Raw genomic sequence first — 25395 nt, forward strand, 5'->3', positions numbered from 1 at the left:
AGAGCTGGATAGGAAGTAGAGCAGCTGAGACTCGAACTGGCACCCATATGGGATGCCGGCACTATAGGCAGCAACTTTACTCATCACACCACAGCGCCGGCCCCTAGCCCCTAGCCACTAATGAAGACACAGGGACAGAAAGTCTTTTTATTATATCCTGGGCAGTTTCTAGGCTAAAGAACACCAGTCCTAGGAAAGACCCATCTGTGTGAGGCGAACGTGATAACCACTACACTACGGAAACGTGGTGCTGGAAAGACCCATCTGTAAAGGATCATTAAGAGAGCCCTGGGCCCTAGGGCCTGCACGGTGACTGTGGACCCCTTGGAGCTTAAGTCTCAGCGGCGTCAAACATTTTCAAATAAAGTCATAAGCTCACTGTGTAAATGCTGCTTTTATGGGTCATGATCACAGCCATCATCCAAGCAATTACAGTCTTCAAATATCTAATTCCTGCCCCTAAGAGCTAAGAGGCCAGCTACAGAAAATGAGGTATTAACATATGAAAAGAAGACTATAAATTCAGACCCAAAACAATGTATATCAAATGTCAAATAGTGCATGGGAGACAAAATCATGTGAAGGGCTGATAAATAGCCAATGTTTAACAAGCAGCTCTCCAAAAGAAAGAAAAAAGAGGGCCGGCGCCACGGCTCAATAAGCTAATCCTCCGCCTAGCGGCGCCAGCACACCAGGTTCTAGTCCCAGTCGGGGCACCGATCCTGTCCCGGTTGCCCCTCTTCCAGGCCAGCTCTCTGCTGTGGCCAGGGAGTGCAGTGGAGGATGGCCCAAGTGCTTGGGCCCTGCACCCCATGGGAGACTGGGAGAAGCACCTGGCTCCTGCCATCGGATCGGCGCGGTGCGCTGGCTACATTGCGCCAACCACGGCGGCCATTGGAGGGTGAACCAACGGCAAAAAGGAAGACCTTTCTCTCTACCTCTCTCACTGTCCACTCTGCCTGTCAAAAAAAAAAAAAAAAAAAAAAAAAGGAAAAAGAAAGCAAAAGCTTAATTGTAGCCTTTGTCAATTTCCATGAATTTCCACGGTATATTCTCTCCTATGGCCAATTTCAGTGTCATGCTGTCCATACAGGGCCACTGGACCAGAGGTGGGAAGAGATGCACACAGTCCATTCTCATGAGCTGGGCGAGGCAGCTCCAAGCACACCACTGGACCCAAATCCCAAATCACTCACTCCTGAAAGAGGCCAAGAGCCGTGGGCCACACAGCCAGTGCCAACAGCTACCACTTTTATGATCCTTCGAGTTACAAAGCCCATTCAAGGCTGGGATGGAGTTTCACCCTCCCCATCTGCCAAAAAGGTAGCACGGCCTTCACTCTGCAGATCAGGAAACTGGGTGCTAACACAGGGATGAGCAGTCACTCGAGTCCCTGCTGGACTGTCTGGTTCAAGGCCTGGCTACTCTGCTTCCAATCCAGCTTCCACCTAATGGGCCTGGGAGGCAGCAGTGGATGGCTCAAGGACACGGGTCCCTGCACCCATGTAGGAGACCCAGATGCAGTTCCTGGCCCCTGGTTTTGGCCTGGCCCAGCCCTAGCCAATGTGGGCATTTGGAGAGTGAACCAGCAGATGGAAGATCCATCTCTCTCTCTCTCTCTCTGTCCCCTTCTCTCTCTCTCTCTCTCTCTCTGTTTCTTTCTCTCTCTCCCCCCTCCCCATTCTCTTTCTCTCCCTTTCCCTCTGTCACACTGCCTTTCAAATAAATAAATAAACCTTTTTAAAAAAAAAAAACACCATAAAATTTTCAGGGCTATTCTGCAAGTGAGTGGCACTGTCAGGCCTTGAACTAGGATCTTCTGGGGCAGCTGTGCTGTCTCACAGGATGCCCTGCCTCTGAGAAGGAAGCCTTCCTAGAGGAATGGGTGAAGGGTGCTGGGCAGTGTGCAGAGGGCAGGTCAGGAATGCAAGAGAGGCAGGACACCTCCCTACAAGGGGAATCCGCACGGAGTGCAAAGGTCTGGCAGGAACGCAAGGCGGGCTAAAACTGGAAGCCATTTAGCTTCACCAGGGAGTTCTTTCCCGAAACAGTGGCCTACCTATTAAAATCCGCACTCCCAAATCCAATGCAGCATTAAGTGGAGGAGCAGAAGAGAGGGAAAGCAATTTAAAGGACTAACAAAGGCAGGCTGCTGAAACAAGCTGTGGAATACTTGCATAATAGGACGCTCTGCCCCCACCACCCAAAGGTGGAAGAAGGACGGGCTACAACTAGGAAATGCTCACAATATATTGTTTTCAAAGCACATCGCATAAACAGTCTGTGAAGTGTGATTCTAGTTCCATAAAAATGAACAAGCAACCAACACTCCCAGTGTATACAAGGCACTTCAGAAAGTCCATGGAAAAAGGAAGTAAAATATGCTAAATTTTGGTGCAAAAAAGTTGAAATCCATGCAGTTTTTTCATAATATTCATTTTTCATAAACATTTTGAAGATCTCTCATATGCATGCATCTCAAATTTGGGGGGCCAAAATTAACTTATTTTTTCATTCCAATTTCCAGGAACTTTTTAAAACCCCCTCATATATGCAAAGACAAAGACTGATCACGTAGACTTCAAAATCCGCACACTGGCTTCTCCCAGAAGGGTGGGAGTATGGATGATATTATCTTCTTCCCTATGATTTTCGGAATGCTCCAACTTTTCCAGAACATGTAACTTTCATTTCACTTATTTGACAGAGAGAGTAAGAGAGAGCACTCCCATCTGCCTGTTCGCTCTCCAAATGATAGCAGTGACTGGGCCTGGGATGAAGTCAGGAGCCAGGAGCCAGGAGCCAGGAGCCAGGAACTCAACCCAGGGCTCCCACATGGGTTCCAGGAGCCCAGCTCCTTCAGCGGTCACTGCTGCCCTCCAGGCTGTCCAGCAGCATAAAGCTGGAGTCAGCAGTGGAGCTGTGACTCCAACCCAGTCGCTCCAACGAGGGATGAAGGCATCCAAAGTGGTGCCGCCAAACATCTGCTCCACATGTCGCTTTTATGACCATAAAGCAATAAATGGACCAGTATTTAAACCTGGATTTTCAAAGGCTCAGAAGACTAAGTGCAAGGAATCAAGAAGGGAAACCCCAGGAAGATACTCCTCTGGGGTGAGGGTCTAGGTGCTCAGGCCTCTAATACTTCCCCAGTCTCCCCCAAAGAGAGAAACAAATCCTCCAGCTCCACCTCCTATACACACACACATACACACACAGACATACACACACAGGCACACACTGACACACATACACAGGCACACACACACACGGACACACACACACACCCTACCACCAGCAGTGCATCCTTCCATGCCATCCCCTCAGCCCCTCCCTCAGCAGGCTTCCTCTCTATCTCACCCTTGCACCCCTGCAGCTCTATCTCCTCCCAATTGGGTGGGGGGCAAGGCATGGGAGGCCCGGGGGAGACAGAGAGCAGGGCCAGGGGCTGCACACATGTGACTGCGGGTGTGCATCAATTCCAAACCATGGGTGTTGCTATCAACTGTTGACAGAGGAAGCTGAAGTTCAGAAACGACTCCCAGGGCCCCCACCACCCCGCCCCCAGAGAGTGCCGGGAACTGGGAACACCACCAGGTCTACCCAGAACTGGTCTAGAGATGCCAACAAGGCTTGCCCAACACAAAATACAAAATAATAACTCACAATCTAGGATGACAGTATTCTACTTCAACCTATGGGAATTTATATTCAGGCTGTGAGTGAAACACTCCCTGGGTCCTGATTTGAAAATGTAAAAATATCGATTTAATAATTTAAAAAAAAAGAAAGAAAAGGCGGGGTGGGGGGGGGAGGGAAAACCTCAGCTCTGTGCTCCACCCTCATTCAGTGAAGTAAAAATAAAAACCGCACCTTCCCCCACCACATTGTGCTTTAATGAAAGCACCACGCCAGTCTTCGCTGCCACCCACCCCAGCCCACTTTGTTTAAAATTAGGCAAACTGTATCCAACCGCATTCTCCGAAGTGAAGTCACAGGGCCCTTGTTCTAAGGAAAACGGGGCAGGCAGGGCAGCTAGGACCGGCATCCCTCGTGGAGCCTGGCCTCGGCCTCCGGAGGCCCCTTTGCAAGGAGCTGCTGTTGGGACGCGGTGCAGCCCGAGCGGGGCTCACTCATGGCAGCCAGCTCTCGTCCCTGGGGCTCAGCCGCCTGTCTACAAAGTCAGAGTGGGCTGAGCAGCAGGCGGGGAAGGTCCATCCAGCCGCACCGCTCGGGGCTCCCAGGACCCTGGTGTGGAGAGGGGTTGACCCGAGATGCAGGGAGGGGCGCTGAGTGGGTTGGCGAGCCTTGGCGCAGCTGTGGTCCTCAGCTGTGGCTCTGGAGTATTCCACTCTTGGTGGATTCTGGCTCCAGGAGGGAGAGAGAGGCCTTCAGCATGGAGGGCTCTGAGCTGGTCCCATCCTTGCTGACAGCTTCAGAGCTGCCACCAAACTATCCTGTGCCCGCTTAGACCCATGGTTTTTCCATGCCATTTCACTCCCTGCGATGGATACACAGGCTACAGAAGTCATCAACGGTCCCTGCGTGTGCCCACACGCACGCACTCATGCACAGGCATGGGTATACAGGCGGGGCCAGCCCTCGGGCCCTGCCCCCTTCACACCTGGACCCTCCCCGGCAGGTCTCTTGCTGAGCCATGCTCCAAGGACTCCATTAGGAACCCTGGGGAAAGCCAGCCAGACTCAGAGGATGGGGAACGGAGGACAGCGGGGCCTGCCTGGAGGCTCTGGTGCTTGGGATCCGGGCACTGAAGGCTCACAGAAGACTCCCATCTGCTGACACCCTCAACCCGAGCACCCCAGTCCTCCCCCGGCAGCCAGTCACCCAAGCCCAGGATGCTGACCCCAGCAGCAGCACCTCGGGCACAGCAACATGAGCTGTCCACCTTGCACTCCCTCACACACTGCTCCACTCACTTTCCACAAGGGGGAAGTGACAGAGAATAGTCACTTTGGGTCATGTGATGTACATGGGAATGAACACCATGAACTCTGGGATCAGATCTAGGCCCCTTCACTTAGTAGCTGTGTGACCTCAAGTAAGTGACTCAAGCCCTCTGAGCTCCCTTGTCCATGAAGTGAGCATTACAGGAGCAGCATATGTAACTTGGGATTTATTCCCTACAAGCCTGGGATGATAACAGGAGGATCCTGCATCCCCCAAGAACTGGAAGGACCCAGACTTCAGAAGCAAAGCAAGAACAACCGGACAGGCACGTGAGTCCCCTTCCCATGGTCACCCCTGCCCTGCAGCAGGAGCCAAAGCCTCCTCGGGCCACTCTTGCAGATGAGGCACAGTGCAGCAATGGTTCCAGGCATCCGGTTTTCAAACTGCTTTTTGTAGCAGCAGAATCACAGACCCCAGCACAGAGTACAGAGGTAACAGACAAGACAATGTTGGAGAAGCAGGTTCCAAGATGAACTGATCTGTAGTCCTGGAAGAATCCTGAAAACTAAAATTACTCTGTGCAGGCAAAGGGGAGGAGCCAAAGGAGCAGAGGGCACTGTCAGAGGAGGACAATGACATGAACAAAAGCTGCACCTGCTTCAGGTGTCAAAACCCATAGCCTTGGGCACCTGCCCTAGACAATGTTCGCCACACTATCCCCTTGTGAGAGGGGACAAATAACAGGACAGAGGCACCATCAAGATGTGCTCCACATTTCAGGCACGGAAAGCAAGACACTGTGGCAAAAAATGATCTACATGAAGGATCTCTATGAGTGAGACCCCAGTGGAAAGAAGCGGCCATCAAAGGAGGAGGTACTTTTCTCTGAAGGGAGGAGAGAACTTCCACTTTGCTTATGGCCTTTCTAAACACTGACTGAGTTTGTGGATTCAAAACGCTTCCGTAGCTTAGGTAGCTCAAGTCAAGAGCTTCGAGTGGTCACTGATGTCATACATAAGAGTGTTAATTGTTAAATTAACAACAGAGTCCCTGTGCACTTACTTCCTATTCAGGACCTCTGTCCTCAATGAGTTGTATTATGAGAGTTAACTGTAAAACTAATTCTCAAACAGTTTTTGTGTGTGTGCAAATTGTTGAAATCTTTACTTAGTAGATAGTTGGTCTTCTGTGTACAAAGTTAATTGACAATGAATCTTAATGGAGAATGGGACTGGGAAGGGGAGAGAGAGGAGGAGGAGGGGTGGGAGTGTGGGTGGGAGGGTGGGTATGGTCGGAAGAATAACTATATTCCTAAAGTTGTACTTACGAAATTTGTATTCCTTAAAAATAATTACTTAATTAAAAATAAATAATGAATAAAAATAATAAAAAGCTGTGCTCCAGCATGACAATATTATATCATCACTAGCCAATATTTGTTAAGATACAAACATGCATCCCACTTCCTGGTGACACTCACCTACCTAACCCGTTCTCAAGTCAGTCCCAAGTCATCTCTCAGAAAGACGAGTCCAAAGCTCCCAGGGCTCAACCTACCTCCTGCCTTTGCCCCTGGAAGTGCCTGCCCCCCTCACTCAGTGGCGTGGCCACCCCCTCCTCTCTCCCTCTCATTGCTGCTGCTTTTAGATTTCATGGACAGCATTCACACATCCAACAAAAATACCACCACAACCAAGGGCAGGAATTCCAGCTGAAAAGCCTATCTCCACTAAAAATGCAATGACCCATTCAAGCAAAGAACATGACTCACCAGTTTGGGCAGGTCATAGGTCAAAAGATGCTTGCTCTTCAGAGAAATAACCCTCACAGCAGTCATCTCAGAAAGCAGCCAAACAGTAGCCTTACAAAACACTGGCACCGGCGCTGTGGTGCAGCGTGTTAAAACCGCAGCCGGCAGCACTGGCATCCCATATGGGCACTGGTTCAAGTCCCGGCTGCTCCACTTTGATCCAGCTCTCTGCTAATGCACTTGGGAAAGCAGTGGAGGATGGCTCAACTGCTTGGGCCCCTGCACCCACGTGGGAGATCGGGAAGAAACTCCTGGCTGCTGGCTTTGGCCTGGCCCAGCCCAGGCTGTTGTGGACATTTGGGAAGTGGAAGCAGATGGAAGATATCTCCCTCCCTGCTGTGTGTGTGTGTGTGTGTGTCCCCTCATCTCTGTAACTCTCTGCCTTTTCAAATAAATAAAATAACTGCCTTTAAAAAAAGACAATAAAATGTGTTCACAGCATGGCCTCTGGTCAGAGGCTGACTCTACTTTGCCACCTGAATCCTATTGGGAATAACTGGCTTCACTACAGCGACTCCCTGTGATGAGGAGGTTAGATGGGAAGAGTCGGGCCCTGGCAGTCAGAGAATCCCAAGTTCAAATCCCAGCTGTAGCACTTGCTGGCTGTGTGTAGATGATGTAGGATGACTGGATCAATGTCCACCAAACAGTAAATACCAGCCCTCTTCTGACATCATGCTTCTACCTCTAATGCCCAAGGGAAACTTTTGGAAAAACCATTCCTGGGCAAGAAGCCCCTAACACCAGGGTGGGATCGGCCCCATGCTGGTGCTGTGCGGTGTGTGGGAACCCAGAGCGCTGACACAGCACACCTTGGCCCATACTTCCCCCACGTGCCTTCTCACGCTCTCCCCAGGACCAAATTCCATTTCTTCTTGAAGACTCCAACCCAACATTATCTTTGCACCTCTCCAGAAAGATTCACTCCCTTTCCACTACTCCCTTGTATTTGCATGCTCACCATAGTACTCTGTTCTGCTTGGGGTACAGTTATGTTCTATTTCTGTTTCTCAATGCCAATGAAAAGGATCTTCAGAAGTGGAGTCTTATCTCTCATTCCTCAGATCCTCTGGGCACGGCACATTGCCTTGAGCAGAGCAAATCAAGAAAAATTTCAGATGAACAGGCGGATATATGGATAGAAATCCATTTTAGACTGTTCTGATGCCTTATGTAACACTATATATCCACTAACAACTCTTTAATGAGGGCTCATGTTAACTCAGTGAAACTACAAGGAGGTGGGGCTAAGGAGATGCACCTCCTGGGAGAACATCCCACATCTTACACTCACTTATCTGAAGACAAGCAGAAGTACTGGCCCGGGACACCAGCAAACCATACTCGACTGTATCTTAGAGGAATCACTCACCAGAATCAAGCAGGAGCTTCCCAGGGACATGAGGCTGGCTCGCCATGCACAATAAATGTGATTCACCATGTGAACAGAATGAAGGCCAAAAACCACATGGTCATCTCATCAGATGCAGAAAAAATCAGCTGACAAAATTTAATATCCTTTCATAATAAAAAGTCAACAAACTAGATATTGAAGGGTTTCAAATGCAACAACCCACAATAACATCATAGCAAAATGAAGGCTTTCCCTCTAAGATCAGGAACAGGACGAAGATGCCCACTCTCCCCACTTCTGTTCAACACAGTATCGGAGGCACTAGCCAGATCAGCCAGGCAAGAGAAAGAGATAAAAAGTAACCACAGGGGAAAGGATGAAGTGGGAATGTCTATTTGCCAATGATGTGATCTTTATAATGAGAAAATCCTGAAGACCCCACCAAAAAATTGTTAGAGTTGATAAGCAAATATAGTAGTTACAAAATAAAAAATAAGTCTTAGGAAATCAGAATCATTTCTATACACTGACAATGATCTGTCTAAAAAAGAAACTAAGAAAACGGTTCTACTTAGAATGGCATCCAAAAAATAAAATGCTTAGGAATAAATTTAGCCAAGGATGTGAAAGAATTTAACTATAAAACACTGATGAAATACAAAATGACACACACAAATGGAAAGAGATCCCATGTTCATGGATTGGGAAAATTAACAGTTTAAGTATCCATGATACCCAAAGCAATCTACAGAGTCGGTGTAATCACTACCAAAACTCCAATGTCATTCTACACAAAAATAGGGAAAAAAAAAATCCCCAAAATTTGTATGGAATCACAAAAGATCCTAAATAGATAAAGCAATATTGACAAAAACATTGACAGAGGCATCCTATTACCAAGCTTCAAGGTATATTACAAAGTTACAGTCATCAAAGCAGCATGGTTCTGGCATAAAAACTGGCATTGGCCAATGCAACAGGCTAGGGAGCTCAGAGATAAACTCACACAGGTCAACTGATTTTCCACAATAGAGTCATTTTGGAAAACAGCATGGAAGTTCTTCAAAAACCTAAAACTGGAATCATCATACAATCCAGCAATCCCACTGCTGGGTATATACTCAAAGGCATTGAAATCAGTATGCACAAGAGATGTCTACACTCTCATGTTCGTTGCATTATTCACAATGGTCAAAATATGGGAACAGCCTAATTCAATGTATGGACTTTTTAAATGCAGTATATACGCACAATGCTCCCCCCCCACACACACACACACAAGCCTTCAAGAAACAGGAAATTCTATCACCTGAAACAATATGGATGGACCTAGAAGATTACAAATGAAATGTGCCAGACACACAAAGACGAAGACTGTGTGATTTCCCTTTTATGGAGAACCTTACAAAGTCAAACTCACAGAGGTAGAGAGTAGAAGGCTGGTGGCCAGAGACTGAGGGGCCGGCAGTGCGGATGGGGGGAGGGGAGACCCTGGTTGGAGGGCAGAAAACCACGCCCAGAAGCAACAAGCTCTGGGGTTCTATCGTCTGGCACAGTTACTCCTGCTAATAATAAGGTATTAAATATTTCAAAACAGCTAACGGAGGATTTCAAATGTTCTCACCACAAAGAAATGATAGCTATCTGAGGTGACGAACAAGCTACTTACCTGACTTGATCCTGCCACACTGATCGATTCATCACACTGAACCTCATAAATAGACATAATTGCCATTTGCCAATTTAAAAAAAAAATCATGGGTACACATTTTCCCGACAAGGGAGGTCCTGGCATGGAATCTCACGAGCCCAGTCCTCACCTAACCCTCCTCCTGCATGGACTTCAACCCACTGCCACCCCTCCTGTGAGGCTCCATCGCTCCATTTCAGCTCCTGCTACCCTGTGAGATGCCCAGAGAGGCTCAGCCCATCTCGGGGAAGGAAGGGGCTGTGGAGAAAGTGTTTTGTGTTCCCCTGGGTCCAGTGTTATTTTCTAAACAGTTTTGAGTGTGTGTGTGTGTGTGTTTTTTATAGTATGTTGTTTGGTGACTTTTTTAAAACAAGAAAAGTCCAGAGGACGAGAAATGAAACAGAATGTACAGAATTTTTAAAAATAAAACAACAATCAAGAGGAAGTGGGTCCCTCTCATAGGCTTCTCATTAAACCAGTAGTCAAATTTTAGTAATCAGCTTGTGTTACAGTTTCCATCACAGACAAGAACATCTTAAACCCAAAACAATCAAAGAGAAAGTGTGGGCCCCACTACAACTGCATTCCGCCCCCAGGGCGCCTCCTTTCCTGACAGACCGATGCTTGTGGGGCCTGGGTTTTCCCAAGCACCTGCACGCATTGGAAGGAGGAGACAAGATGCAGCTGAATGGAAGCCGACACCCAGCTGCCAGCTCACAGGACCACGAAAGCACCCACGGCCTCAGGGCGGCCGCTGCACCCGGCTTCCTGGCAAAGGCAGTCCTGCTGGAACTTTTCGAACAGAACACAGGGACGAATCAGTGCTTCCACCTGTGTGGCTCCAGAAAAATAATATGCACCTCTGTAGGCTTAATGCTGATAGGAAGTGACCAGAGCTTGACAAAGGGGATAAAGGGGGAGTAGGAAGGAGGGAAGAATTCCAGGGGCTCCTGAGACTGGAAGCGTGGTGTCCCGGGCACAGCTGGCTCTGGGGACCTGAGCCAGCTTCTCAGTCCTCATGGCTGATGCCCTCCCAGCCCTGGGGTCAGATCCCTACAGTGGGGCAGTGGGACAGAGAAAATCACTTTAGGTGCCCAACACTTAAGCACGCTCTTTCTGTTCTCCAAGAGGAGAGCCCGGGTCAGGGCGGGTGCTGAAGGGAAGCCGATAGCCAGCTGCCAACCAGAAAAGAGACCACAGCCTTAGACTGGCTTCAGTGCTGGGATTCCTGGGAAATGCAGCTCGGCCGTGGCTGTGAAGAAATCACTGGGATGAGCAAGGGCGGGGAGGGGGCTCCGGGTGGGCTGCCAGGAAATGCCAAGATGGAGAGGCAGAAACCAAAGGGATGCACGGGCCGGTTTCCAATACAGAACTAATTCCCTCGCAAGCCAATGAAACTCAATCAAAGCCTCACAGCACACACAGGACACAGGCATGCACCAAAAAGTTTCATGTGTCCCACCAGATTGCACCTTCCACGGGCACCCAAGGCCCTGCCACAGAACCCGAGTGCAAGGAACCTAGTGCCCAGCTTGGTGGCAGGCACGCACAGGGCATGCTGGGGGTGACTCTGCAGCCAGTCACAGTTCTCCACACCCTATCCCTCCCAGCCACCTGCAAGAAAGAACAGGCTGCACCCGGGAGTCTTGTCTTTCCAGCACAATCCCCAAAGACTGCAATGCCCCAAGCCCAGGCCCTGTCTCCTGCTGGAAACCAACGGGAAGCTCATGGGCTCATCTCTCAAAAGGAGAAGAAAACCATCACTCACAGGCAGAATGGAACCAAAGATATTGCTTTCGACTTACAAGGAATAAAGGTCTTCAGCCTTGAAGGATGGCTCTCCGCGACCCACCATCAAGAAACACGAGTGGGTCCTCTTTGTAAAAAATTAATACTTCATGTAAAACCAAAGCCGGACTCAGACAGACACCTTTAGGCCAGGAGCGAGCCCACAGCACTTTGCAAAGTCCTGCTTCGTGAACTTCAAAGTGTGCCTATCACTGCTCAGAGAGCCAAGTAAACGTGCAATATAGGAAATCCGGGGAGCAGGAAGCTGGGAAAGTGCACGATCCCCTAAGCTCGCCACACTCCTTGGGACCACACTCCTTGGGACCACATGAAGTGTTTCACGTCCACTCTTGGCCGCACAAGGCTGCAGAGGGCCCAGTCCCTCCCGACGGGCATGTGTCTGCCGGGCATCTGAAAGCCTTACAGTAAATGTGACTCATGCATTGCAGCCACCACGGGTCCCGCTAATGCAGCAAGCCCGAGTCTGTTCCATCCACATGAAAGAGAAAGGCTGGGTGCAGGGCTGTGCGCCTGACTCAAACTGAGACCCCTGCTCACCGCCACCCGTCAGCATCGAGCTGAAACTCCAACTGTAATTACCCGGCGCCCCGGGGAGCAAAGGCAGGAGGAAGGGGGATGTCTTGGCGAGGTGGGGGGGGGGGGCACGTCTATAAACACAGGTGTCGTCACTTCTCATCACGCTAAGTCTCCCCAGACCAGCTGTGTTCCACCAGTACTGATGGAGCACCCATGAGGTCTGACCCCTTGCCACGTGCCGTGGACACAAAAATGAACACAATAAGCCTGGCCAAGTCCTCGACCAACTGCCTTCTGTCCCTTTTCTTGATTCATTTATTACATTCTCATTTAATAGCTCCATCTTACAGGTGGGGAAACTGAGGCAAGAGAGATTCGGGAAGTCACAAGTTAATGAAATGGACAGCCAGGACTCATAGCTGCTTGGACACTGGGGCTGCCAACCACCAGGCCGCTGCAGAGAGAGGGGAGGGAGCTCCAGTCCCAGTCTCCCAGGGGGTCAAGGTCTAGTCAGCCATGGACAGCCAAGACCATGCTGGGCGTGCTCAGAGATGGAAGCAGCAGGCCTCTGCTAGGGTACAGTCTGGACAGCTTCCCAAAAGGAGACCCCGGGAGCAGGAAGGGAACAGGGCCCAGGAAAGCAGATCAAAAGGAGGCCCATACGGCTTTGAAGCGTTGCCTCCCCAAATTCGTGTCCACCAGGCACCTCAGCAAGGGGTCTTTTTTTTTTTTCCTTTTTTTTTTTTTTTTTTTTTTGACAGGCAGAGTGGACAGTGAGAGAGAGAGACAGAGAGAAAGGGCTTCCTTTTGCCATTGGTTCACCCTCCAATGGCCGCCGCACTGCGGCCAGCACACCGCGCTGATCCGAAGCCAGGAGCCAGGTGCTTCTCCTGGTCTCCTATGGGGTGCAGGGCCCAAGGACTTGAGCCATCCTCCATTGCACTCCCGGGCCATAGCAGAGAGCTGGCCTGGAAGGGGAGCAACCGGGACAGAATCCGCGCCCCGACTAGGACTAGAACCCGGTGTGCCGGTGCCACAAGGCGGAGGATTAGCCTGTTGAGCCGCGGCACCAGCCACGGGGTCTTTTTCAGAATGAGGGTCTTTGCAGATGTGTTTGGTTAAGATGAGGTTACATAAGCTCCTCTACATTCAATCTCCAGCACCCCTGTAAAAGGTCTCTCTCTCTCTCTCTCTCTCTCTCACACACACACACACACACACAGGGGCAAGGCCTGTGACAATGGAGGTGGCAGAAGAGAGAGGTTCCTACAAGCCAAGGGTTGCTGGCAACCTCCAGAATAGGAGAGAGGCCTCAACAGATTCTCCCCTGGGGCCTCTGGAAAGAACCTACCACATCCATTCCTGGCACTCGCGGTTCAGACCCAGCTTCCAGAATGGTGAGAGAATAAATCGCTGCTGTTCCGAGTCAGCCGGCTTGTGGTGCTGGCTCTGCAGCCCTGGACGCTAGTACAAGGCCTGCTTGGGACGGGCTGTGTGCACTCGAGGTTAGGAGTGGACTCCACTGTGCAGGCTGGGAGGCAGATTTTAAGCAGCAGTGTGGGACCCAATCCAGGCTGTGTTTTATAACTGGCGCTTGCTCAGTCGTACAAATCTATGGACGCCAGTTCTGTAACTGTTGGTGTCCTCCAGGGCCCCGCTGTCCATCTGCTTTTCCCGCCCACATTCTCCTCGCTGGGCGCACCCACACTAACTAGCATCTGCCTGCAGTAGCTCCCAGCGACAGCCGGGACACTCTCTGGACCAGATGCTCCCACCTGCAGAGCTGGCTTCGCAAACCCAGCATGTCCCACTTCAGCCCCACTTTGTCCCCATTGGTCCCTTCCCCTCTCTGTGGATGGCACTGCTGAACATGCAGTCACCACACTAAAACCAGGGCTCGCACCAGACTCCTCACCGTCACATCCGGGCGAGTGCCAAGCTGTCTCTCCACTCCTTAGCGCAATGCGCACCATTCCCCTCCCGCCCGCTGCACTGCTCCCGGTTCATTTATTTATGTATGTAAGAGGAAAAGAGACAGACACAGCTCCCATCTCTTGGTTCACTCTCCAAACGCCCACAGTAGCTGGGACTGGGCCACACCGGAGCCAGGAGCCAGGAACTCAATCCAAGTCTCCCATGCAGGTGGCAGCGTGTCAGCTATCCCGAATACTCTGAGAAGCATGGCTTTCAGAAAAGCGGCCCCACTGCTTCCCATCTGCAGGCCTCCACCCAACTCATCTCCTCTCCCTGCCTCCTGTGCCCATGCCTCCTTCCTGGCTTAGCCAACCGCAGAATCAAAGGCCCCAAGAGCTAAGTACCTCATGACTGCTACTCTCTCTCACACTGAGTTTTCATTGTGTTCATCTAGCTCCACTTGCACGCACGGCTGAGAGATATCCTCTTGCCTCGGGGCACAGACAGGGAGGCTGGAGGGGGTTACGACCTGTAACACACTGTCGTTGGTCAAGGCTAATAGACCCATCCCCAAGGCTGCAGCCAGCAAATAGGCCGGGTTCCCAGGGGGCTGGATGGTAGCTGAAGTTCCACACTGGAGTAGCAGTAGCCAGCAGGTACAGCTGTGTCCGAAACTCTGGGTGTGACCTTGTGTAATCTTCAAAGGGGCTCCACCAGCTAAGTGCTGGTACCGCTGCCACTTTATTCAAGGAAAGGGGGCCTTAGGGGTTAAGTGTCCACACTCAGTGTCTTACAGTTAGGAAGGGGAAAGACGGAGATTTCAGACCCTGCTGCTTGTGTCTCTGCCATCTCCAAGCAAGGGCTGTGATGGAAGGATGCAACACACAGGGCCAGGCGGACTCACACGCGCTTGGGAAGGGAGGCAGGGCTTGGGTCCAACAAGGAAGCACAGAGTCTCTGGCTTTCAATGCCAGTTTCATTGACACCTTTTTTTTTTTTTTTTTTTTTTTTGGAGTTTACAATGGTGCAAAAGTATACCAGCCATTCAGCACACTACTCAATAAATTAGAGATATGTAATATTATAAAATAGGTTTGGGGGCTGTGCTGTAGCTCACGAAGCTGGCTTCCCATATCAAAGCACCAGAGTCTCAGCTGCTGTACTTCCTATGCAGCTCCCTGTTAATACATCTGGGAAGGCAGCAGCAGATGGCCCAAGTGCTTGGGCCCCTGCCACCAACATGGGAAACCCAGATGGAGCTCCAAGCTCCTGGCTTAGGCCTGGCTCAGCCCTGGCCATTGCGTTCATTTAGGGGGGTGAACCAGCAGATAGAAGATCTGTCTAGTGTGTGTGTGTGTGTGCGCACATGCGTGTGTCTTTCACTCTGCCTATTTTTTTTTAAAGAAAAATAAAATAGGCTTTGTGTGAAACAACTGTTACCTAATGTAGGCTAGACTATGAGTAACACAGGGTAGACGAAGCTGGGACGTTCAATAGGTCAGGTGTATTAAATGTAGCTTCAACTCACAATGGGTTTTTTGCGCCCTGAGTCCATCACAAGTCAAAGAACATCTGTAATTAACCCCCTGGAAGCATCGGTGGGGGGATTTAAATGAGATGATCTATGTAAAATTACACCAAAGAATGCCTGGAGCGTGGGAGGTTCTAAATAAAGGTGAGACGCTTTCAGCTGATGCGAGAAGGAAGCGGCAGCACACAGAAGGGCAGGCAGCAAGGAGCACCTCTCTGGCTGCGCGGGGGACGGGGAAAGTGATCGGGATCCCCCAGGCGACAAAGCCACACCGAGGTTTTCCGCGGCGCGAAGCCTCCCCAATCCCACAAACAGCAACAGAAGCAGCCGCTGTGCAGCGAAGACTCGCAAAGTCCCCAGGACTTTCCAGACATGACTCATGGAGTCCTCTTCACGTCTCTAGAATGTAGCCTGGGTATCCCCATTTCACGGAGGGAGAAACTGGGGCTCCGCAGAGTGGATCGACAGCAGCGTGTAGTCACGTGGGCGGGAGCTGAGCCCCGGGGACCGACTCACGTCCTGTATCCTAGCACTGCCTCCCCGAGTCAGTTCAGTCCCCTTCACGCCCTTCACCACCCTGCTCATCTCACGACGTTCCTGCCCAGCCTCTTCTCGTGCAGCTCTCTCCTCACTCCAAGGAAGACGCAGACTGGCTCAGCTTGTGGAGAGATGTGTGGCACAGGAGGCGGAACATGGGCAGAGGAGGCCGGAAACCTCTGTCCTGAGCCCAGCTCAGCCCCTCCAGCCCTGCACATGTCACTTCCCTCAGCTGTCAGGTTGCTGTCGGGCCCAAAGAAGGTGACAGACATGATGTGCTCAGGACTGCCCACAGAGCTGCACGAGCTCACCTCAGGTCTTCTGGACCCTTCTCCCATCAAATACCCCCTCTCTGGCATCCTCCCCCCAGTTCAGCATCTTGACCGTTGCCAGTTTGCCATATCCTACAAACACCATCCCTGACCCCCCTGCCACCTCAGGACACAACCCCCTTGTGGGAATTTGTACAACCACTCCATCTGGGTTGGACAAGCTCCCTGACGTCACAGACAATAATCCAGGTGGCTCGATGCTCCCTAGGGGTCCCAGCATGGTGCCTTTTGGGACATACATGAGGGCAAACCTTGGCAAATAGGAACTGAGAGTGTAAGGAACACTGAAACACAGCCTCTTGAATCATTCTAATACACGAGGGAGACAAATGATGAGGAGGAAATCAGGGCCTGGGTTAACAAGTTCAAGGTCATTCAGCTCCCAAGTACGGGAGACATATTAGTTGTGCCCCTAATATGTCCCTACCTCGTAAAAAGGCTCAAGTGTGGGGCCGCAGCCTGCAGCGTCAGCATCTCCTATGAGCACCAGAGTCCCAGCTGTTCCACTTCCAATCCAGCTCCCTGCTAATGTGCCTGGGAAAGCACCAGAAGACAGCCCAAGTGCTTGGGCTCCTGCCGCCCACACAGGAGAGCTGCTGGCTCTCAGCTTTAGTCTGGCTCCATCCTAGACATCGTGGTCATTTGGGGAATAAACCAGTAGATGGAACGTCTCCCTCTCTTTCTATGATTCTGCCTTTCAAAACAAATCTTTTTAAAAATAAAAATTCAAGTGTATGGTAAATCCAAGTGTGCTGGACAAAATATTCCGTGTTAAGTCTCTGTCTTGTCCTCTTGGGCCACAGCTCCAGGTCTGATGTGGAAGGGGCACCGATGTCTCTGCTTAACATTTTTGGGGGGCTGCAGTGGCTTCTCAAGGTTATCTGCAACAGCTCTGTTGGCTGCCTTGTTGGAGCGCGTGTTCGTCTGCCCACCCTGCTGGGTCCACGCTTGAAGCAGGCCTGCCCTCAAACCACAGCCGTCCTGCAGAGATGGGGACGAGGCGAGGGCAGTGGGCAATGGCCTCCAGCACTCTGCACAACTGGCTTGCAGCAGAGACAAGGGAGCTGGAGACGAGATTGTGATTTGCCCCAAACCACAGGGCAACGCAGTGACTCAGATCCAGCCCCGTGTGGATGCCGTGCCCAGTGCTGTCTCTCCACAGCTGCCCACGTTTCCTCTTTTCACTACCAGAAATTTCCCCTTCCTTTCTTCTTTTAAAAACCTGCATTACATAACATCAACAACGTTACAGGGAAAAAAATGAATCAAAAAGCACACCAAGGGGCGGGCGCTGTGGCTCAGTGGGTTAAGCTGCCACTTGGGACACCCGCATCCTATGTCAGAGGGCCAGTGAAAATCCTAGCTACTCCACGTTGGATCCAGCGCCCTGCTGATGAGGCTGGGAAGCAGCAGGTAACGGCTCAAGTTCTTGGGGCCCCTGTCATCCGCGTGCGAGATGGAGTTCCTAGCTCTTGGCTTTTGCCTGGCCCAGCCCCGGCTGTTGCGGACATTTGAGGAATAACTGGCAGATAGATCTCTTTCTCTTTTTTTCACTCTGCCTTTCAAATAAACAAACAAAACCACCATCAACTAAGTCCAGGCCTGTCCCTGATTCTCACGTGTGTGCACAGAATTTATGTGATTGCTATAGGCCCAGGTAAGCGACTTCATGTGTGTCTTGCTCTGCTCAGCTCCGTCCCACCTACGTTGTATCCAGTGGGGCGGTTCCCCTTGGACTGATGTCACAGCACCCACCCATCTGCCCACCCATCACCCACACTCGGATTACTTCCTATCGCTTCCTATCTTCGGACACGCTGGCTTTCTTCCCCTTTGGGATTCCATCTGTGGGATGTGACCTTACTCCCCAGAGTAAGAACACTGGTCAAAAAGTCTAGACAATGTCACTGCTCTCGTCACCCAAGGTCACGGGCTCTCCAGAACGCCAGCCCCTCTCCTCATGGCACCCCGTTTGCTTTAGCATGGGCCTCAATGGTAGGGTTTTGACAAGTGCAAATATGAATAAATCTATTTGTTGCCTGTGTTATAGGCCAGTGGAAGTACTGCCTCAGAGCTGCTTTAACTTAATCTTGTGCTGTGTTTATCACTTGGGCTTCACGTGGAGTGGCCCGTCCCCTGGCCCTGGCAGTCTGGGTGTGTGTAGAAAGGCCTTTTCCAGGGCTGTGTGTCATCTGACCACATGTCCCTGTCCATCGGGTCACCACAACATGGACCCTCTTCCATTCCCTCCCCCTGTAACATGATTTTATTATTTTTCTCTCACAGATCTTATTCTTTTAGAGTTGCACATATCCCACACCAACAACAATCATTTTCATAGAATTTTCAAACACATTTGCTCTCCACAGTGCAGATAAATCTCCAATCTGCTTTCTCTTGAGTTCTAAGAGTTTTTAAAACTAAGTTTCCAGTGCATTCAGAATGTATAGCATATGAGATGAGACAAGAATCTGAGTTCATTTTCTCCACGTTGTTATCTAGCTTCTCCCAAGAGTCATTTTCTTTAAATTGATATCGTTCCCTGTTATTTGTATCTCCAAATTCACCACCTATAAATGCCTTTCATTTATTTAGGTTTTTTTTTTTACTGTACCCATCATGCATCTCTGCTTTATCCTAGTCCTGCGCAGTTTTAATAACACCTGCTTCCCTGCCTGGCTTGCTACGAGGAACATTGCTACTCAAAGAATCGTAAAACATCCTCTGCTGCTTGTCCATCAATTTTTCCTGATTATTTTTTATTTTTGTCACTGTTTTTCATGCTTTATAAAGTACTGCATTGGAACTGTAATGGCCAAGGCATGAAACCTTGGCATAAACTTCAGAATACCGACCCTCTAATACTTTAACTTCTGATCAGAAACAGCCATGTAGGATTTTGTAATTTTCTTTGAATAGAAATTGTGTCATTTGCTTGCAAACAGCGATATTTTTATCTCTTCCTTCCCTATACTAATCCCTCTGGTTTCTCTTTCTTCCTATATTGTTATGACAAGCATCTGTTAAACTATGGTTAAATAAGAGATAAGGGGCATTTTGGTTGAGTTCCTGTTTTTCAGAGCAGGCTTCTAATATTTCTCCTCTCCAACTACAGTCCTTGTGGAAGGCTTGCTACACAAGAGCAGGCTCTTTGTCATATGTAGGGGGAAATCTCCCAAAACATTTATTTTTAGCTTTACGATGTTTTATAATGCATATGCAATTTTTTCCAGTATTTTTCTGCATCTGAAGAGACCAAATTCATTCATTCATGAAATATTTGTTGAGTATCAACTATATTCCAGGTGTTGTATTTAATACTGGGTGTTCTGATTTTTATGATTTCTTTCTATTAGTCTCTTTGTGCTAAACTAAACATATTCCTGGGGTGAATCTTGTCTGGTGGTTTTCAAGTATTATTATTATTATTATTACTTGAAAGGCGAAGAGCGAAGCCTTCCTCTGCTACTTTACTCCCCAGGTGCCCACAACTGCCAGATCTCACCCAGGACAAAGCCAGGAGCCTAGAACTCCATCAGGGTCTCCCAAATGGGTGGCAGGGGCCCAACTACTCGAGCCATCCATCATCTGCTGCCTCACAGCCTCACCGGGTACACAATAGCAGGAAGTTGGATCAGAAGGAGAATTCAGACTCAAATCCAGGCTCTTGAATACAAAATGTGAGTGTCCCAAGTGGTAACTTAACCACTGAGCCAAACGCCTGCCCCTCAAGACTCATTTTTAATAAGAGCCTACTGAGTGACTATAAAATTCACCTGTAAAAATGGACAGACAGGAACCCTGAGATATCAACCTCTAAGACCCAGTTCAAATGTTGTGTTCAACCTCCTGCACGAAGCCCTCCAACTGTCACCTCTCCGAACGCCTTCCTCTGGGTTCCACAGTCCTCCCTGCCACCGTCACTCAGGACTCCATCAGTGCCCTGACAGAGGCCTAAGCACATCACCAGGGCTCGGCACCCACCACCACCAGTGGTGGGCAGTCGCTTACAAATACTCCCCAAGGTGTACCATTCACCTGTTCCACTGCTGATCACAGAAGTGGTGTTTTTTTTTTTTTTTATTGTGAATTTCATCTAGAACTTCCTTCTTGCATTCAGGAGAGCACAGACAAGCCTGCCCAGCTCCATGCACACCTAGAGGAGCCGTGGTCTAGGGGGATGAGGCTGCCCTCCTGTCCTGGAGGTACTGTTGACCCAGCTGCAGGCTGGGCTCACAGGGACTTCGGGAAAGTGTAAGATGAGGTGATGAGGGATTCCAACCAGTGGCAAAAGCCCTGTCGTGGGAAAGTCTGGACAGGTGACCCTCAATAACACAGGCATGAGGACATCTAGCAAAGATTCCCATGGCTACAGCTGGCTGGACTGGGCAGGACCACAACTCCTGAAGGTAAGGCTAGTAATGCTACGTACTAGTTATCAACACACACTGAGAACCAGTTATATCTTCCCAACCATCCTATAAAGTGCATTCTATTGTTCCCTTCACAAACACACAAAGAAACTGAGGCCCCAGCCAGGCTAAGTAATTTCTTCAGAGTCACATGGCCAGGAAGTGGAAGAGCTGGGATTCAAACTGATGACTTTCCACTACACCTTGCTATCTCTGGCAGAGTGTGGGTCCCCGCACAGGACCTGGACATTGGGTACCTTACCAGAATGGGAACCAGCACAGAACTCTCTTAGAAGAACTGAGACCTACAGAAGGAAATGGGAGCCAGGAACAAAGCAGGAGGCCCCGCTATGCAAAAACCAGAACAGTACCTGGGCCCAAGACCCTGGCTGGTGGGCAACCAACTTGCCACTTCCCCAGACCAGAATTAACCAGAAGAGGTGAGGGCAGGGCTGGGCTCCAGGAAATAATAATGGCCTTGCCCTCATGCAAGATGATACAGGATGGGCCTGGGTGGGAGCACACCTCTCGAATCATCAGGGCCTAAGGGGACCGAAAACCAAAGGCACAAAGGCTCCCCCCTGCTACAGGCAGCACTCCCTACATTGAGAATGGGAGTGAGGCTGTAGCACGTGGAGAATCTGGTTTTGAATAAACAGCTGAGAAGTCTTGACCTTGGCTTCCTTTATCTATAATGAACAGGACTGGATTAGACAGTTTGCAGGCACTGTGGATTCTGTTTCTCATTTTGGGATTCTGTGCCTCAGAGGCACCATTAAAGTCATGGTCCCACTGGGCCATATACAGGCTTCCGGAGACTTGTAGCCCACATAAACGAAAAGAAAACTTGGAGATTTCACTGTGCATGAATGGGGGTGGGCCATGTGTGTCTGGGGAAAAGTCCACAGCTTCTGCCATATTTCCAAAGGGCACTATGGGCCACCAAATAGGTTATAAGTAATTGATCCAGGGGCAGGCTTTGGCACAGAGGTTAAGACACCCCTTGGGATGCACACATCCCATATCGCAGTGCCTGGGTTCAAGTCCTGGCTATGCTTCCAATTCCAACTTCCTGTTAATGTGCACCCTGGAAGACAGCAAGTGATGGCTCAAGTGGTTGGGTCCCTGTCACCCATGAGGGAGACCTAGAGTGAGTTCCTAGCTCCAGGTTTCAGCCTGGTCCAGCCCTGGATTTTGTGGGCCCTCGGGGAGTAACCCAGCAGATGTAAGATTTCTGTTTTTCTCTGTCTCTGTCTCCATCTCTCTCTGTTGCTCAGCCTTTCAAATGGATAAAATAAATAAATAATTTTTTGAAAAAAAAAAAACTGATCCAAAGGAATATAAAACCAGAGCTAATCCTAGAGATATTGGACAGTGATACTAAGACAAGGAAGCTACTCAACCAAACAAATGTGCCCCCCAAGAAATTCTGTAGCCACAAACACTTCTCTACCCTCTAAGCACATCTGGAAAGTACATGGTCACTTATAAAGCCAGAAATGAGAGGTTGGGTCAGGGCAATCCCATCTTTGCTACCCACAAAGGAAAACAGTGTGAATCGTATTGTGAGAAGTAGAAGCATCGTTTTTGCAGGTTCTTGAGTACCAGATGCTTAGGTACGTAAGGCCCTACATTGCATCAGAAGCAGGTGCATTTTGTCTACTTTATTCATTCATCAGAGGTTGGCCCCACCTGGAGCTGGTTAGAATCAGGCCGCAGTTCCAACCAGGTGGATCGGCATCTGCATTTAGACAAGAATTCCAGACCTAAGATGATTGGTGCATGCCGTAAGGTTTGAAAACCACTGCTACACTCATGTTCATGGAAATGCCCACAAGGAAAAAAAAAAGAAAGAAAGATAAAAGTCAAAACAGAAGCCAGTGTTGTGGCACAGTGGCTTAGGCCACCGCGTGCAATGCTGACATCCCATGTGAGCACTGGTTCAAGCCTCAGCTGCTCCACTTCCCATCCAGCTCCCTGCTATTGCACCAAGGAAAGCAGCAGAGGATGGCCCAAGCATGTGGGTCCCTACATCGATCGGAGACCTGGATGGAATTCCAAATTCCTGGCTTCAGCCTGGCCCAGCCCTGGCCTTTGAGGCCATTTGGGGAGTGAACCAGCAGATGGAAGATCTGTCTGTCTCTCTTTCTCTCTCTCTCTGTAAGTTCTACCTTTCAAATATTAAATATATTTTTTTAAAAAAGTAAAAAGAAAAATAACAAATAAAAAGGTAAGCAAATGTTGAAGAAGGGAATGAAAGCCAAAAGTTGGCTCTTTGAAGAAAAAAAACCTAATGAAATTAATAAACCATGGGCTCAATTAATTTCAAAAAAATAAAAATAAACTAGAAAAGTTAGAAACAAAAAGATCCAAAAAAGGAGCTACTGATACAAAGTGTAAAGGATTTTATGTACAACCTTAAGCTAGTGATTTTGGAAAGCAAAGTGAAGAGGATTTAGCAGATACAAACTTATAAAATGCCAAATTATAGACCAGTGCTACGGCATAGTAGGCTAAGCCTCCACCTGTGGCACCAGCATCCCAAACGGGTGCCTGTTAGAGTCCTGGCTGCTCCACTTCCAATCCAGCTCCCTGCCATGGCCTGGGAAAGCAGTAGGAGATGGCCAAGTCCTTGGGCCCCTGCACCCACGTAGGAGACCCGGAAGAAACTCCTGGCTCCTGGCTTCAGATTGGCCCAGCTCTGGCCATTGTGGCCATTTGGGGAGTGAACCAGTGGATGGAAGACTTTTCTCTCTGTCTTTCCCTCTCTCTCTCTCTCTCTGTAACTCTACCTCTCAAATAAATAAAATAAATCTTAAAAAAAAAAAAAAAGATGTCAAATTAAAGCAAAAGGAGAGATGCTCAGAGTGAGCAGCAACAGAAGATGAGTTAGAAAAGGGCAAGAACAACCGAGGGGAGAGCCCGCATGTGCAGCGGCATCCTTGGAGCGCCTTTCACTGCCGTGTGAGCAGGGTTTAATCACTGAAAGACCCAAGCCAAACATCCCCACTTTCCTTTTCACACACTAAAGTGTGCTCTATGAAGCACAGGCCTCTCTCAACACCACCACCGTGGTCCCCAGTGGACAACTCTGAGAGCAACCTGCTGCAAATTTTTTAGGCCTCTCTTGTATGAAGACACAATTCCATCCAAACATGAAGGTATTTCAAAAAATTAGTGGAAAATGGAATTAAAACATAAACCTGGGGCCGGCGCTGTGGCCTACAGTGTCGGCATTCCATATGGGTGCCGGTTCAAGTCCTGGCTGCTCCACTTCCAATCCAGCTCTCTGCTATAGCCTAGGAAAGCAGTATTCTGGAAGAAGCTCCTGGTTTCAGATTGGCCCATCTTTGGCCATTGCAGCCATTTGGGTAGTGAATCAGTGGATGGAAACCCACTCTCCTCTCTCTCCCCCCACCACCTCTCTGCCTCTGCCTCTCTGTACTTCTGCCTTTCAAATAAATCAATAAATCTTAAAAAAAAAAAAAAACCCATAAACTTATTTTGGTGCAAAAAAATTCTGAAATCCAGGCACACAAGAAGTCTTCAAAAAGGTCACAGAAAGGCCGGCGCCGTGGCTCAACAGGCTAATCCTCCGCCTTGCGGCGCCGGCACACCGGGTTCTAGTCCCGGTCGGGGCACCGATCCTGTCCCGGTTGCCCCTCTTCCAGTCCAGCTCTCTGCTGTGGCCAGGGAGTGCAGTGGAGGATGGCCCAAGTCCTTGGGCCCTGCACCCCATGGGAGACCAGGAGAAGCACCTGGCTCCTGCCATCGGAACAGCGCGGTGCGCCGGCCGCAGCGCGCTACCGCGGCGGCCATTGGAGGGTGAACCAACGGCAAAAGGAAGACCTTTCTCTCTGTCTCTCTCTCTCACTGTCCACTCTGCCTGTCAAAAAAAAAAAAAAAAAAAAGAAGTCTTCAAAAAGGTCACAGAAAGGCCGGCGCCGTGGCTCAACAGGCTAATCCTCCGCCTTGCGGCGCCGGCACACCGGGTTCTAGTCCCGGTCGGGGCACCGATCCTGTCCCGGTTGCCCCTCTTCCAGTCCAGCTCTCTGCTGTGGCCAGGGAGTGCAGTGGAGGATGGCCCAAGTGCTTGGGCTCTGCACCCCATGGGAGACCAGGAGAAGCACCTGGCTCCTGCCATCGGAACAGCGCGGTGCGCCGGCCGCAGCGCGCTACCGCGGCGGCCATTGGAGGGTGAACCAACGGCAAAAGGAAGACCTTTCTCTCTGTCTCTCTCTCTCACTGTCCACTCTGCCTGTCAAAAAAAAAAAAAAAAAAAAAGAAGTCTTCAAAAAGGTCACAGAAAGGCCGGCGCCGTGGCTCAACAGGCTAATCCTCCGCCTTGCGGCGCCGGCACACCGGGTTCTAGTCCCGGTCGGGGCACCGATCCTGTCCCGGTTGCCCCTCTTCCAGGCCAGCTCTCTGCTGTGGCCAGGGAGTGCAGTGGAGGATGGCCCAAGTGCTTGGGCTCTGCACCCCATGGGAGACCAGGAGAAGCACCTGGCTCCTGCCATCGGAACAGCGCGGTGCGCCGGCCGCAGCGCGCTACCGCGGCGGCCATTGGAGGGTGAACCAACGG

General features: G+C 50.0%; 1 protein-coding gene across 13 annotated transcripts in view; it reads right to left on the minus strand.

Moving 5' to 3' along the window:
- The window catches only part of TRERF1 (transcriptional regulating factor 1), a 225583-nt gene that overhangs the window by 160613 nt on the left and 39575 nt on the right, over nt 1-25395 (minus strand). The gene's annotated exons all lie outside the window — the stretch shown is intronic.

Source organism: Lepus europaeus, chromosome 3 (genome assembly GCF_033115175.1).
Source record: "Lepus europaeus isolate LE1 chromosome 3, mLepTim1.pri, whole genome shotgun sequence".
NCBI lineage: Eukaryota > Metazoa > Chordata > Mammalia > Lagomorpha > Leporidae > Lepus > Lepus europaeus.